The sequence below is a fragment of the Triticum dicoccoides genome, chromosome 7B, assembly GCF_002162155.2.
Source record: "Triticum dicoccoides isolate Atlit2015 ecotype Zavitan chromosome 7B, WEW_v2.0, whole genome shotgun sequence".
Lineage (NCBI taxonomy): Eukaryota > Viridiplantae > Streptophyta > Magnoliopsida > Poales > Poaceae > Triticum > Triticum dicoccoides.
In genome coordinates, this window is record NC_041393.1 from 508,906,079 (window position 1) to 508,922,194 (window position 16,116).

Consider the following 16,116-nt stretch of genomic DNA (forward strand, 5'->3'; position numbering starts at 1 on the left):
CCCACCTGTCAGGTTGACCAAGTCAACCCTGTTGACTGCTGACGTCAGCATGACATCATGCTGACGTCATAAATTCATTTTCGAATTAAATAATTAATTAATTAAATTCCAGAAATTAATATAATCTTTAGAAAATCATATCTTTTAATCCGTAACTCGGATTAAAATATTTTCAACATGAAAGTTGCTCAGAACGACGAGACGAATCCGGATACGCAACCCGTTCGTCCGCCACACCCCCCTAACCTATCGAACCCGCAACTTTCCCCCTCCGGCTCCTCTGCCCGAAAACACGAAACACCGGGAATACTTTCCCGGATGATTCCCCCCTTAACCAGTACCACCTTATCCCACGTTAGGGCACGCCTAGCATCGCTTCTTGTCATGTCATGCATCGATATGCATCTGTTTACTTGGTATTCATTGTTTCTTCCCCCTCTTCTCTCCGGTAGACTACGAGACCGACGCTGATGCTGCCCAGTTCGACTACGGAGTTGACGACCCCTCTCTCTTGCCAGAGCAACCAGGCAAGCCCCCCCTTTGATCACTAGATATCGCCTATTCTCCTCTATACTGCTTGCATTAGAGTAGTGTAGCATGTTACTGCTTTCGTTAATCCTATTCTGATGCATAGCCTGACATTGTCGCTACATCTGTTGATACCTTACCTGCAATCCTAAATGCTTAGTATAGGGTGCTAGTTTATCATCATTGGCCCTACATTCTTGTCAGTCTGCCTTGCTATACTATCGGGCCGTGATCACTTGGGAGGTGATCACGGGTATATACTATACATACATGCATACTATACTGATGGTGACTAAAGTCGGGTCAGCTCATTGAGTACCCGCAAGTGATTCTGACGAGGGGGCTGAAAGGACAGGTGGCTCCATCCCGGTAGAGGTGGGCCTGGGTTCCCGACGGCCCTCGACTGTTACTTTGTGGCGGAGCGACAGGGCAGGTTGAGACCACCTAGGAGACAGGTGGGCCTGGCCCTGTTCGGCGTTCGCGGATACTTAACACGCTTAACGAGATCTTGGTATTTGATCTGAGTCTGGCTACGAGCCTATACGCACTAACCATCTACGTGGGAGTAGTTATGGGTATCCCGGCGTCGTGGTATCAGCCGAAGCACTTCAGACGTCAGCGACGGAGCGGCGCGCGCCGGATTGGAACGTAAGCCTGCTCTTGTATTAAGGGGGCTAGTTCTGCTTCCGGCCGCCCACGCAACGTGCAGGTGTGCTATGGGCGATGGGCCCAGACCCCTGTGCGCTTAGGTTTAGACCGGCGTGCTGGCCTCTCTGTTTTGCCTAGGTGGGGCTGTGACGTGTTGATCTTCCGCGGCCGGGCATGACCCAGGAAAGTGTGTCCGGCCAAATGGGATCAAGCGTGTTGGGTTATGTGGTGCACCCCTGCAGGGAAGTTAATCTATTCGAATAGCCGTGATCTTCGGTAACAGGACGACTTGGAGTTGTACCTTGACCTTATGACAACTAGAACCGGATACTTAATAAAACACACCCTTCCAAGTGCCAGATACAACCGGTGGTCGCTCTCCCTCAGGGATATGAGGAGGGGATCGCCGGGTAGGATTATGCTATGAGATGCTACTTGGAGATGCTACTTGGAGGACTTCAATCTACTCTCTTCTACTTGATGCAAGACGGTGGCTGCGAGAAGCGTAGTCTTCGACAGGATTAGCTATCCCCCTCTTATTCTGGCATTCTGCAGTTCAGTCCACTGATATGGCCTCCTTACACATATACCCATGCATATGTAGTGTAGTTCCTTGCTTGCGAGTACTTTGGATGAGTACTCACGGTTGCTTTCTTCCCCCTTTTTCCCCTTTCCTTTTTTCCTGGTTGTCGCAACCAGATGCTGGAGTCCAGGAGCCAGACGCCACCGTCGACGACGACCCCTACTACACCGGAGGTGCCTACTACTACGTGCTGCCCGCTGACGACGACCTGGAGTAATTAGGAGGATCCCAGGCAGGAGGCCTGCGCCTCTTTCGATCTGTATCCCAGTTTGTGCTAGCCTTCTTAAGGCAACTTGTTTAACTTATGTCTGTACTCAGATATTGTTGCTTCCGCTGACTCGTCTATGATCGAGCACTTGTATTCGAGCCCTCGAGGCCCCTGGCTTGTATTATGATGCTTGTATGACTTATTTATGTTTTTAGAGTTGTGTTGTGATATCTTCCCGTGAGTCCCTGATCTTGATCGTACACATTTGCGTGCATGATTAGTGTACAATTGAATCGGGGGCGTCACAAATACTCTACCCTCGAAAATTGTTGCAATCCCCTATACTTGTGGGTTAGCAAGACCTTTTTCTGGCGCCGTTGCCTAGAAGCATAGCTCTATTCTTTGAGTCATTTGGGATTTATATCTGCTGGACACTATGAAGAATTTGAAAGACGCTAAGACAACAATTTATCCCTTAACTACGAGGGGAGGTAAGGAACTGCCATCTAGCTCTGCACTTGATTTCACCTTCTGTTATGAGTAAGCTAGCGACACCTAAACCTGCTTCTGCTATTCGTTCCGATATGTCGCATGTTATTGATGATGCCACTTCTGCTATGCATGATACTTATGATGAAACTACTTCTATGCTTGATACTACTGTGCCCCTTGGTGAATTTCTAGATGAACAAATTTCTAGGTCTAGAGAAAGAGAAATTATTGAATCTGAATACGATGATGAGAGTGATGATGAAAATTTGCCTGCTATTCCTGAGGGTTATCTTTTTGATGCGGGATCTTCTGTTAAATGGAGTAAAGAATCTCTTAGAGATAGAATGAGACCCGACCCTGCTTTTGCTACTTCACCTATTTGTGTTCCCGATAAGGATTATTATGAATTTTCTATTGATCCAGGTATAATTACTTTGGTTGAATCTGATCCCTTCTATGGCTATGAATCTAAAACTGTTGTGGCACATCTTACTAAGTTAAATGATATAGCCGCCCTGCTCACTAATGATAAGAGATCGCGCTACCTTTATTTACTCAAAATATATCCGTTCTCATTAAAGGGTGATGCTAAGATATGGTTTAATTCTCTTGATCCTGGTTGTGTGTGTAGTCCCCAGGATATGATTTATTACTTCTCTGCTAAATATTTCCCTGCTCATAAGAAACAAGTTGCCTTAAGGGAAATATACAACTTCGTGCAAATTAAAGAAGAGAGTCTCCGACAAGCTTGGGGGAGGCTTCTCAAGTTACTTAATGCTTTGCCTGATCATCCTCTTAAGAAACCTGAAATACTTGATATCTTTTATAATGGACTAACCAATGCTTCCAGAGATTACCTGGATAGTTGTGTTGGTTCTCTTTTCAGGGAAAGAACACCGGATGAAGCTGAAATTCTATTGAATAATCTGTTGACAAACAAAAATAATTGGGCACCTCCTGAGCCACCTCCTGAGCCAGCTCCTGAGCCAATTACTGAGCCTATTCCTAAAACAACTCCGAAGAAGAGAGGTGTTCTATTTCTCAGTCCTGAAGATATGCAAGAGGCAAAGAAATCTATGAAAGAAAAAGGTATTAGAGCTGAAGATTTTAAGAATTTACCTCCTATTGAAGAAATACATGGTCTTAATTTACCGCCTGTTGAAGAAGTATATGATCGCAATTCTTTATTCACTAAAGAACCTCCTGATCCCGATATCCCGACACAGGTAGTAAATGTAAATTCTCTCTATAGATATGATAAAGCTGAAGTCCCTCCTACTAAAATTGCTAGTCAGTGCTTGGATGAGTTTGATGACTTTATGTTTAAGCAAGAAGATTTTAATGCTTATTTTGGTAGACAATTAAAACAGAATACCTTTATGATTAAACGCTTGGGTGATTTTATGGCTAACATTAGAGGTGAACTTAAACTTGTTAGCAAACATGCTTCTATGGTTACCACTCAAGTAGAACAAGTACTCAGAGCTCAAAAGGAAGTGCTTGATGAAATGAATAGTAAGAAAAATGATTATGCTGTTAGAGTGGCTACTAGAACTGGTAGAATGACTCAGGAACCTTTGTATCCTGAAGGCCACCCTAAGAGAATCGAGCAAGATTCTCAGAGGAATAATATCGATGTACCTAGTTCTTCTAAAAGGAAGAAAAAGAAAAATGATAGGACTTTGCAAACTTCTAGTGAACCTCTTGCTGAACCACCTGAGAATCCAAATGATATCTCTATGTCTGATGCTGAAACATAATCTGGTAATGAACATGAACCTAGTGATAATGTTAATGATGACGTTCATGATGATGCTCAACCTAGTAATAATAATGATGTAGAAGTTGAACCTGTTGTTGATCTTGATAACCCACAATCAAGGAATCAACGTTATGATAAAAGAGACTTCGTTGCTAGGAAACATGGTAAAGAAAGGGAACCATGGGTTCAGATACCCATGCCTTTTCCTCCGAAACCATCCAAAAAAAAGGATGACAAGGATTTTGAGCGCTTTGCTGAAATGATTAGACCCATCTTTTTGCGTATGCGATTAACTGATGTGCTCAAAACAAATCCTTATGCTAAGTATATGAAGGATATCATTACTAATAAAAGAAAGATACCGGAAGCTGAAATTTCCACCATGCTTGCTAATTATACTTTTAAGGGTGGAATACCAAAGAAACTTGGAGATCCAGGAGTACCTACTATACCATGTTCCATTAAGAGAAATTATGTTAAAACTGCTTTATGTGATCTGTGAGCCGGTGTTAGTGTTATGCCTCTCTCTTTATATCGTAGACTAGACTTGAGTAAGTTGACACCTACTGTAATATCTTTGCAAATGGCTGATAAATCAACTGCTATACATGTCGGTATTTGTGAGGATGTGCCTGTTGTAGTTGCGAACGTTACTATTTTAAAGGACTTTGTTATTCTTGATATTCCCGAGGATGATAGTATGTCTATTATTCTTGGAAGACCTTTTCTTAATACTGCAGGGGCTGTTATTGATTGCAACAAAGGCAATGTCACTTTTCATGTTAATGGTAACGAGCACACGGTACACTTTCCGAGGAAACAACCTCAAGTTTATAGTATCAACTCTATTGGAAAAATTCCATCAATTATATTTGGAGGTTTTGAATTTCCTCTCCCTACTATCAAGAAAAAGTATGATATTCTTATTGTTGGGGATTTTCATATCCCCGTTGAGGTAACTTAGTGTTACTCGAAATTTCTCCGGTTCCGTGATTATTCGGAATGAGTTTGTTAACAAGACTTGATCAACCTTGTTAGTGGGTTCATTTTGATGATCACGAGATGGATGAAACTAGAAGCACAACCTTCTGTACCCTCTTTATATTTTCTGTTATTTAGTAGAAATAAAGTAAAATGGTATTTTTCTGTCTATTTCCTGATTTATCCGTGCAATATAAAAATATCCCGAAAATAAAAGTCCTCAGAATACCATGCCAATTTAATATGATTTTTTTCGGGAATATTTGAGGATTTACTGCGGGGGGAGCTGCCACCTGGCCACGAGGGTGGAGGGCGCGCCCTACCCTCTGGGCGCGCGCCCCTACCTCGTGGGCCCACGGTGGCCCTCCTCCACTTATCCCTGCACCCATCTTCTTCTTCTGCCTCACACAAACACGAAAAACCAACTCAAGCACGAGTTCCAGCCCCTGTTGCTGTGATTTTCGATCTCCTTGCTCAAAGCACCTCTCGCAAAACTGCTTGGGGAGATTGTTCCTTGGTATGTGACTCCTCCATTGGTCCAATTAGTTTTTGTTCTAGTGCTTTATTCATTGCAAATTTATGCTGCATAGGTGACCATGTTCTTGAGCTTGCATGTCAAATTTATATGGTTCCAAGTAGTTCTAATGCTTGATATAGGCTCTAGGCACTTGTGGGAGTAGTTGCTATCAATTTTATTGAAGTTTGTTCACTTTTATTAGAAGTTACTAAAAATTTCAGAAATTTTTCAGAGGAAACAATATGTTTAGGAAGATGTTCCTGGGTGGTTCTTCAAGGAAGCAAGGTCCCAGGCTTGCAATGCGTGATGCTGACGAGGAACCACCAAGAGACGCTCCTATGAGGCCCTTTGAATGGCCTCCAGAAAATTTTATGAATCAAGTGGGAATCAAAGAAGAATTTAGCGCATATTTGCATAGCGCCGGTCTTGGGGACTTTGAAGCTGACAAATGCCCCCAGTATCATGATCTCACAAGTTCATTTGTGAGGAGGTTTGAGTTTTCATCTTCGCGTAATTCTCCTTCAGTCATGTTTGACCTTTATGACAAATCTTATACCATGGACTTAGAGGATTTCACTTCTGCTTGCAAACTTCCATCATGGGGTAGTGTCAGGGATCCCCCTAAATCTGAAAATAGAGACTTTCTTGCTAGAATAATTGTGGGAGAATCTAGAGATATAACACAAGACACTATAGGGAGCGTTCACTTTCCTACTATACATTATTTTGCTCTCTTCATAGGTAGATGCATAAATGCTAAGGATGAAGCATGTCACATGTGTGTCCCTGATCTTAGCATTCTCAGAAGTGTTGTGTTGGGAGACCAATCTTATCATATGGGAGCCATCGTAGCTCGTAGGTTGCATCATAACAGACATAACGGAGATTTCTTTGGAGGAATTTATGCAACCCGCTTAGCTAATACGGAGATTTCTTGAGATAGAAATTCGTGAGGGTGATATGGAGTTACCCCCCTACCTATTTAGATTTTGATTCTATGGTTTCCCACCAGTTTGTTGAGAGGACTGAACCACCTCTCCAGTATCGACTAATCTTTAACAAACGGCATGTAGTCCATATTACTCTTCCTGCTCCTACCTTCTTTGATTCTCAGACAAAAGGAATATATATTATTACCAGAGAGGAGGCAGATGAGTACGAGAGGAGAGCAGAGGCTGCTCGACACCATGCTACAGCTCATGCGGCGATAGCCGCTGCATCGCAGTATGACCCCAGCTTCACCTACGGGTATCCGCCAGGCTATCCCTGGCAATAGACCAACTTAGGCCAAAAGCCTAAGCTTGGGGGAGTACGTATTTCCCACCGACATTACATTCATGTTCACACACACTCATTGCTAGATGTCGGTGCTCATACTCTTTCTCTGTAATATCCATGCTAGCTTATTTTCTTTTTCTTGCTTTCTTCTTGTGTGTTTAATAAACCTTAAGAAAAACCAAATTTTTTTTGTTAGTAGTAGTTTATTTCTTTGTTGTAGGACTAAAAAGAAAACCCAAAAATATTTCCCATTCTTCTTTTGCTTGTTGGGAGCTTTCCCGTGTAAATAATTTTTATTTCTTTTCTTTTCTTTGGGGGTCAGTAGGAGAAGACTATATTGAAAATGCTTAGTGGCTCTTATATGCATGATTGTTTATTTAACCAAGAGCCCATATTGCCTTGTCTTCTCCTGTTTATTGAATGCTCGCAGATTCCAGCTTAGTCCAATGCACGTGCTCTCTTATTATTATACACATTCTTCGGTCGTGCAAGTGAAAGGAAATAATGATGATATATGATGGACTTATTGGGATGAGAAAAGCTGGTATGAACTCGACCTCTCTTGTTTTTGTAAATATGATGATTCATCGTTCCTGAGTCAGCTATTATGAAGTAAACATATTTGCAATGACATTTAGAGATTATAGTTGCTTGTGACATGCTTGATTAGCTATGAGTTAAAATGGTTTACCTTGCGTGCCAACATGCTATTAGAATGATTATGATGTGGTATGATGGGATGGTATCCTCCTTTAAATGAATTGAGTGACAAGACTTGGCACATGTTCACGCATGTAGTTTAAAACAAAAAAAAGGCTAGCCAACTCACCTCCAGGAGGCTCCCTCGATTTGCATCTTCGTTGGCCGTTGGATCTGTTTTCTGGCGCGTGTGAGCCATTGGATCTTCACAGCGGTTAAAATCAATTTTCACCTCACGGTCGTTTTCATTGTCCAATGACGGGTGGGCTCGTGCGACGCGTTGGTTGGCTGGGTTGCGTGCTTTCGCGTGCAAGGCATTTTTTCCCAATCCGCATCGCACGCTCCGCACCCAATCCCCCGTCTCCCCAGGCCCCAGACCCCACCGGACAAACCCTAGCCTCACATCTCGCACTCCTCCCTCCTCCTCCTTCCTCGTTAGACTCCACCGCCGCTGTCGTTCTGCCTCCATCCTTTCTGTCCTACAACCATGCCGTCGGGAGGAAGCCGCCGTCCGCGGCGCCATACCGCTGCTGGGGTGTTGTGCACGCTTCGTTCCCCACAGCCCCTCCCTCATCCTAGGTCGTCACCGCCGCTGCTTGCTACTCCCCTCCACCACCGTTGCTGCTTCTGGGTCGAATCTGGCGTTGGTGGGTCGGAGCTCGAGCTAGAGGCCGAGATGGGGAAGGTCAAAAAAGGAGACCGGATGGAGGTGCTCGAGGCCGAGGAAGCTGGAGATGGCGAGATCCCTCTCCCCATATCTATTCTCTTAGTTTTTCCTCTTCAAACTTTCATTGATGGTCTCTCTCCCTCACCACAACTAGCTTCACTGGCCATCCAGTGGTTGGAGCATGGGGCAACGCTCCACTTGCGATGGGGTGGAGCTGCGCAGGAGGGGAAGGAGGCTCGCGACAAGGAGCCGGGCCAGGGAGGAGGCAAGGTCTGTGTTGCCCCGTGTTTTTTCTCTTTGCATTTTTCTCCTACCATGCATTTGTTTGTTGCCAGAGTGGATCCATGCCACCAAATTCTTGGATAAATAAAGAGTGCCAAGATATGTATGCTGACATGTGAGTTCATTATTTGGAAAAAATATAATCATTATATATGTATTGCGAACAATTTTTATGTTTGAAGCAACCAATTTTGTGAAAAGAGTAGAGAGAAAGATACATGTGCAATTTCCTTGATGTTACAGCAGATGGATACTCGATCTTTAAACATAAGCACAGATGAATAGGTAAAAATTCGGGGAAAGACCAATGAAATAACCCTATAATTAACCTTATTCAGTTTATGAACATATATGTATGCTACAGAGCATGAAATTGGGAAAATACAAATATGATTGGTGGTTGGTTCACCATTCAAAAATTTGATCCACCAATTGTGTCTCAGTGATTTCTACTTGAGCTAAAACCACGCCAATAATTTTGGAACGATGGAGTACTTATTTGTTGTGTATTTGATGGTTTGATATAAAAAACATGAAGGTTAAATCGGGCATGGTTTTGATATAATTTGTTACAAGATATTACATCGGCTTTCTGGTTTGGAAATACTTATAGTCTTTTTCTTCTTGTCAAGGAGATGTTCATGTCTAGCTAGGTTACTATAAAGGGGATTTTTTTTCTTTCAGTTCACCACATGCTGAGATCTGGCTAGGCTTCCATGTAGAAATGTTGTTGTCTTTGAAAGTTTGTTGGGTGCCTCAGCTAAGTTTCTGCAAAGTGGATTTTTGTTTGTTACTGCCCAGGAGATGCTCTCGGATCTAGCTATATTCCTAGAAGTTTTTTTGTTGGCTTTCTTGGTTTTTTTGGTACCTTGATCTTTCCTCGTCGAGAAGGAATAAATTTTTCCTAGAGTTCCTTTCCTCTTTATAGAGGAGTCTTTTATTACTTTGCTTGATCTGGCGCCTGGCATGGGCATCCGTTTCAAGATGGGACGGCATACAATCCATGCAAGTGTATGTAGTTGTTGTATGTATGGCAGATACATCATCTTTCCAATTAGTCCCCACTAAAATTAATTTATCTCTCCACCTTGTTGGATCATGGATATCGATGCGAGTACTATAGGTAAATAACTGCTAGAGATTACCACCGTCGAGTAGGTTTCTCTAAACAGACAATATATGACAGTATTTCTACAACTGCAGGTTTTTCCATGGTTGTATTTGGCATATTGGCGTTATCAGGAGTTGTGGTTCTGGATTTTTTCGCTACTCTATAGATCTATTATTTGAAGAACTGATGATATACAGTGAGTTACCTTGCACCATTATTTGGCCTTTCAAGCGCTTGATTTGAATTTTTTAATGTATTCAAAGTGTCCCTACTTCCTAACAAGCCACCCATTTGTCATGTGTATGTGTTGTCATCACAAAGTTATTTTCTGCCCACCCGAAAAACGCTCACCTAGCCAATCACATGGAGGTGTGCTTTGCATTATTATCTTTAATTGAAGTTCTGTTGTGTTGTCATCATATTCAAAACTATAGTTCTTTACTTGCAGCATCTTGAAGTGAGCAATATTTTGATGCTTATTTCCTGATGATTTAAGAAGTTTCCTGCACTACCAAACTTAATTTGAAAACACTAGCTTGTTTTGTAGGAATTGTCTTTCTTTGCTTCGAACATGTGATTTATGGCTGATGTCAACTCCATCTTTTTAGGTGCTTGTCAAGTATGTGTGGAAAGCTTGACAATTCGTTTTTATCTCTATGATCTCCTCATGACCACAACCATAGTGCAGGATGCTGCTGCCCAAGTTGTCATTTATCTTTGGGTATTCCTTAATGGTGGAGCTACTACATATCCAGATCACTAGATGATACAAAGGTGTCTTCCCTTCCTTTGTTTATATTCCTTTATGTTGGGGCTGGTGTTAGGTTCCACTGGATCAAATTTTAGCTGTTGTTTCTTATGTTCTAGAGAAGCTAGAGGAGTAATTAGTGTTCTCTGTTTTTCTAATGAGTGTATGTGTGGAACTATGGATGCATACAAATAGTAAAGGAGCAATAAACTTTCTCTTTTTTTTGCAAGTATATGTGGATGCGCATAAAGTGTTGGCTGTCTGCTTATACCTTGTTCTACATGACACAAAACTTAAATCTTCTCACATGTGACTATAATTCAATGAATATATAGCAGTAAAAAATAATAAATATTATACGAGATAGTACTTATGAGGTTCACAAACAATCACATAGGTACTATCAATTCACAAGCAGTCTACTAGCAGCACTCAGGTCACCTCAATGTGTACTGCTGAAATTCAGAATAAAACATCTAGCTTGATACTCCTCAAATAACTCATACACAAGCACTGTACTACTTTACATATCTAACATGCAATTTTCATTCAGTAAGAAAGGCAATCACTGAATATTTCTGGTACACATGAGCTTCAGCAAAAGGCAACAAGCATCCATCTTGATATCCCTCAAATTACTCATACACGAGCACTGTACTAGTTCACCTATTTAACATGCAATGTTCATTCAGTATGAAAGATAATGGCTCAATTTTTGGTACACACGAGCTTCAGTAAAAAAGGCAGCAAGTATTCAAGTCCTCAAATCACGTATCTGCACCAACTGTAGTTCAATCCATTTGATAGTTCACTATGTACAGATAATGGGCAAACAGCCATGGTCACGGTTATCACCCCTTGCACCTGTACCTCTATCCTCTTGCTTCACATGGGGATGGGGACGAGATAGTATGGTGGTCGCCGCTGCCGTTGGACAGGATGGTGGACGCCGCCAGGATTCCTCTCGTCCACCTCCCGGCTGGGGTGGGGATGGAGACCGGCCATGGTGGTCGCCGCTGGAGATGGGGAACAGTAGCGGAGGGGTGCGGTAGGTGGCGGAAGAATCGGTGCAGGGGATGGGAAGGAGAGGGGGAGAGGAGGAGGAACAGATCTGCGCCGCCGCCGAGCGCCGCGGTTCGTCGTCGCCACTCTGGTAGCTAGGTCGCCCCGAGATGCCATCTCGTCTCCCTTCTTTCCTTCTTTTATTTTCTGGTCGATGGGATCGAAGGGGTATGTTTTGCGGGAGCCGAGCAATTCAGAGGAAAACGGAGCGGGAGCCCTCCGAATCGTGGGAGGGAGCTTTACGTGGGCGGAAAAACAGCTCTGAATTGGCCTGGTGTTTCCAATACAAATTTGATGTACAACCAAACATCTGTATTGAGGTCATGTGATTACCAATTCGATTTCCTGGGCTGCAATGGAGACATCCAAACGTGGTGTATAGGTTGTTTTGCATAACAAACAACGAGGTCTACATATGTAGATTTGCAAGTTAAATTCACCACACCTTTGAAACCCGTAGTTGTTTACTATTCTCTTAAATCTTTAAACTTTGTGCTTCATTCCTTTAATTTCAGAACTAGGAGGGTGCAGATAAGTAAGAGTTGTTGGCAGCAGCAACCTACACATGTGGAAACAGTGGCTATGGCGGTTCAAAGGGAAGTTGTGGCTGCTAGACAACAACTCACAACTTAGTGGCGGCTCAAAGGACATATGATCTATTTCTTCTTGGAGCTATCTACTATCATATTATGACTCGGTGCTAGTTGAAGCTTCTATTTTTCTCGCCTTTTGTGGTGGCGATTATTCCTTGGACTACAATAATTCCATTTGTAAGTATCATGTACTACAACCATCTTTATCTTTAGCCCATGCACTTCAGTATCAAATTCGTGTGTAAGTGTAGGTTTTCTACTTGCTCCCTGAACATTCCATTGTTTTTCATGTGCAATTTTTTTATCACCGGCTTCAACATAGTTAATTAGCATGCGAGAGGCTCAACTGTAGCTTTTTGCAATGCTAGAAGGCCATATTCAGTACTGAAAATCTAGACTGTTCTTTCCACTCTGTAACAACTTCTATGCTTGCGCCACCATGATATCATTACAACATTTCCCTGTAAAATTTTATTAGTTACACGTAAACTGAATTGATTTACCAGTAAAAATCTGTACAACTCATTTCAGTCGATAGTAACCATTGTAGAATTACCAGGATATGTCATGTATGTGCTCTGCGTCGTAGCATGTTGCAAAAAGTACAATAAGAGATAGATTGTATGCACTATGGCTAGCAGTAACATTTTTCGACTTGTAGATCATTCGATCTATCTATTTCTATAGGCTATTCCTCATGTTGCAACCTTTTCCCGTAGAATCAAAAGGAATTAGATGGAAGAAATTGCAGGAGGTATACTTCGTGTTCCATTAGTCTTACTTTCGGAGGCATGTCTATAGTCTTAGTGTTGGAGGTGTGTCAATAGTAGTATCAATTTTGGAGGCTTGTCTATATTAATCTTATTTTTTGGATTATGTTTCTTTCCATCTGCATCCTCTTCATAATGGATTAGGTTACTTTGTTATTGCCATGTGATATTTTTTCTTATTATGTGATCGTCAGTGCTCTTAACATTGGTTGTTCTTGCTTTACGGCTGCCTTCTCAACGCACTATTATTAGTTCTAATACATTAACTATAATATGCTCGATTGACCATATTAATTATATATTTCACTTCACCGGGGGTATTGGTGGAAGTGTTGGTTAAAATATTTTGGTGGCGGTGTATAAAACTAATTGTTGTACACCATTATTAAGTGCGCTTTTGAGCTTTGAGTAGACAATTGTGGTCTTAATTACTTTAAAGGATCGTTAATATATTACTGTCGCTTTCCATGTTCAGTTATTCACACTATATTATTGCTTGGTTCTCATAGCTTTCTATTATTAGAGAAGGAATGGTATTCTCGGCTGACATTCAAAAGCAGTCAAGATGGTGAAGTTTAGAACGGAGGAGCTCCGCGGAATTATGGATAAAAAATATCCATAACATGTCTGTCATTGCTCATGTCGACCATGGTATGTGATGGAGTAGTGACAGTTGTCTCTAATTGTCAAGTTTATACGATAGAATCTTCTTGATTGATGATTTTATAGTCTTCTCTTAGTTGTACTGTATTAATTCTTAAAACTGGATCATTTAAAATTAGTTAGATTTAATGAGTTGTTTCACTGTTTTCAAATAAGTAGTTTAAGCCCTTATTGTGTCCCGAAGCTTATTGTTTCTGCCTTTTTATGATTGATATATGCTCTAACAAGCTTAAATGTAACTATTGGCATATAATCTCATGGCTCAAAATCTTAGTTGTTGAATGTATTAAAATTTATAAGATATGGAGTTTGCACTATATTTCATCCAGCAGTATTCCGAGTAACTGAATATTAAGAGCACCGATGATCCCAGGTTGTACAATCGGGAAATGCTTTTATCTTGCAGGCCGGTTTTACATTTACTTCTTCGATAAGGAGATGACCATGAATAGAGTATCATGGTATTTGCCTCGGCATTACTGATGTTGTGTTCATATTACTGAAAGAAGGATTGGTAGCCGCAAAGGATTGAAGGGTAGAAAATATGCCCATTGTCATTGAATTGGTGGGATTGTCCCCAAGTTAGTGTTGCAGATGTTTCTATTTTAGAGCAAGAAACCAAATCATGTTGTTCGTTGTAAATCTTGAAAAACTTGTTTATTGTCACTTCTATATCTATTGTAAATGTTTGTTCGTGATATGGTACTTGTCAATCTTGGTTTTCCCTTCCTTTTCAAGTTTGCCTTAAATTTCAGCAGACCAACAAGTTCTTGTTTCTTCAATTGGTTTCTCATTTCATGTTTGCACTTGTATTATAGTAGAACAACATGTCATAAACATGGCATTCAGCATTGTTTGTCCAGTTCCCTTCAAGAAAGAAGAGATGGCTATAGAGAGTGGCTCCATCACTGAAGAGATGAAAAATGTTGTGCAAGGCATTGTTTGTTAAGCTCCTTTTAAAAAATAAAGTAATTATGGTGCATCTAGCATATAAAGGGGTTGTGAAGGACAAAATGCTATGGATTCAGAGGAGTGGGAGGCAGAGTTTACTAACAACGTATGGAGGACAAAGTGTGATCTGGATTTCTAAGTATCAGCTCGTAGAAGAATTGTATGGAGAGAATGCCTGCATTTTGAAAACCCTATTACATAGTTTGAGGCTATGTTTCTTCCAATTTTCAATATTGAAAAGATCCTTATTATTGCTAAGTTTTCAATTATTTTCAAATAGCTCTTTGTTTGAAATGGGACTTTGCGCCATCTAGAGCAACGGGTAATGTTATTATACATCTTATTATTGACAGCAAGCATCCATCGTTTTTTATTAAGGGCCCCAGTTTAAATTTGTTACCACATGCACTTGTCTACAACTAAATCAACTAAACCATGGATTTCCTATCCAACGCGCACATGGATTCGGCGGGTCTTTGGCCATATGTCCTTGCAAAATGAAACTATTTTCATCGACAACATGGCTTTAGCGGGTCTCTGCGCCATTTGGCGCAACGGGTTCTCTTGAATAATGAGTTACTCCCTCAATTTTACAATAGAGATATTTAGTCAAAATTGTGTTTTTGTAATGTTTGTGGTCTTCTCTTTTCTTTTTCTTGATTTGTATTGTATATGCTACTCGCATATTTGAACATGCATAGGGCCTCTTAGTCTTTAACCCTGACTATAAAAATCCATTGAAGGAAGCTGGGGAGGGCCAAGATGAACACCCGGCTCCGTGGGTCTAAGCCATCGAGATGGTAGAGACGACGTTTCCATGTGACCTACTCCAGCAGCCGGACAAGGCATATAAAAACCATGGATCCTTGCTCCCCAAGCCGCATAATGATCACAGTGATGTCTACGACCTCCTCCTAGATGTATTAATCTCAATCTCATGTTTGGTTTTCTTCCCTTTTCTCTTCTAATGATGTAATTTCTTTTACTAAGATAACACCATGTTTGTTGTACTGCCTTATTTGATGTAAGATCCCTTTTCTACTTTGAATGAATTTACTACATATATTTCTTATTTAGTTTAGTTCATCATTTAGAGACGATGGAATATTTTTGTCCTTCACAGGTTAAATGAGCATTGCGTAGTCCTTCACATGTTAAATGAGCATTGCGTAAAAGTATGTCTAAGTTCTCTTTCTTCAAGTTCTTCAAGTAAATGAAATTGTTTATTTCGAATTTAATACCTTTTAATAATAATCATAATGAGAGAGGGGTTTGCTTTTCTCTCTCTCTCTCTGGGCAAGTGTTACTTTAGACAACATGTACTAAGAAATAAAACTCTAGAAATGTGTTATTCTCCTGCCGTTCCAAGTAAATTTGTATGTGCCAAACTCCAAACCTTCAAATGGAATTCTATTTTGTATGCTCGAGCAGCTCATGTTTCAACTAGGGCTGCCCTTATCTTCCATGTCAGGCAGGTTATTCTCAAGAGGAGTGGACTCCGCTCCTCATTCACGAGAAAATGGCTGGTCACCGGGATGCCCAGTCCCATGCTTTATGCAAACTAAATCAAAAT

At 41.2% G+C, this 16,116-nt stretch overlaps 1 long non-coding RNA gene across 7 annotated transcripts; it reads left to right on the forward strand.

Annotated features, from left to right (window-relative positions):
- The first annotated feature begins 8,064 nt into the window (after window positions 1-8,064).
- LOC119337719 lies at window positions 8,065-14,321 on the forward strand. 7 transcript variants are annotated; one of them, XR_005163572.1, is made up of 7 exons: window positions 8,065-8,633; window positions 9,849-9,952; window positions 10,365-10,530; window positions 12,082-12,336; window positions 12,821-12,913; window positions 13,453-13,580; window positions 13,966-14,321. It is a non-coding gene; the product is annotated as an uncharacterized LOC119337719 (long non-coding RNA). The 7 variants fall into 7 exon arrangements; XR_005163571.1 differs by having other exon boundaries at window positions 12,847-12,913; XR_005163573.1 differs by having other exon boundaries at window positions 12,847-12,913; window positions 13,458-13,580.
- The last annotated feature ends 1,795 nt before the right edge of the window (window positions 14,322-16,116 follow it).